Source organism: Brassica oleracea, chromosome C6 (assembly GCF_000695525.1).
Source record: "Brassica oleracea var. oleracea cultivar TO1000 chromosome C6, BOL, whole genome shotgun sequence".
Lineage (NCBI taxonomy): Eukaryota > Viridiplantae > Streptophyta > Magnoliopsida > Brassicales > Brassicaceae > Brassica > Brassica oleracea.
This window is the reverse complement of record NC_027753.1, coordinates 22808279-22808907: the sequence shown is the minus strand read 5'-3', so window position 1 is coordinate 22808907 and position 629 is coordinate 22808279.

The window sequence follows — 629 nt, the reverse complement described above, 5'->3', positions numbered from 1 at the left end:
ATATTATTCAACCAAAGACATTTGATGTTTGAGATATGTTAGCAAATGAGCGTTCATCTAGACATAGAGCTTGCTTAGAATTGTGTCTAGGCTTAAGGTTGATAGTTTGATTGATCATTTGTCATCCTTAGTTCGATACTTGATCACCCAAGGTCTAATCCCTATGCCCATGAGTTCTCTTTTCCCTTAGTCAAGAAAGTATCATTCTGTTATTGCTTTCTAGTATTAGTAGTAGTTTAAAACCCATCTAAATCATTGGTTACACTTAGATTAAGTGAGTACTTGCATTCTCGGTGCTTTGATATCCCTCAGAACTGGTTCGACAATCTTTTATACTACAACATTTGTCTTAGGAGCCTTGAAAACTCTTAATATCAAATTGGCGCCGTTGCCAAATTCTGAGTAGATTGAAACATTGAGATTTAGTCACTTGCTTGAGACTAAGTCATTTTAAATTTTGTCTTGTTACTGATTCTTCTTCTTCAGAGCTTTAGAGAGAGAGTGTGCTCACTACAAGAAAAACGCGTTTTTATAGCGGACGAATAACGTTATCTAACGATAGGATAGCGGTTTGTTAAGCGTTGTATCATCGCCCGTCATAATAGGTCTAACACTTTAGATAGCGGTTT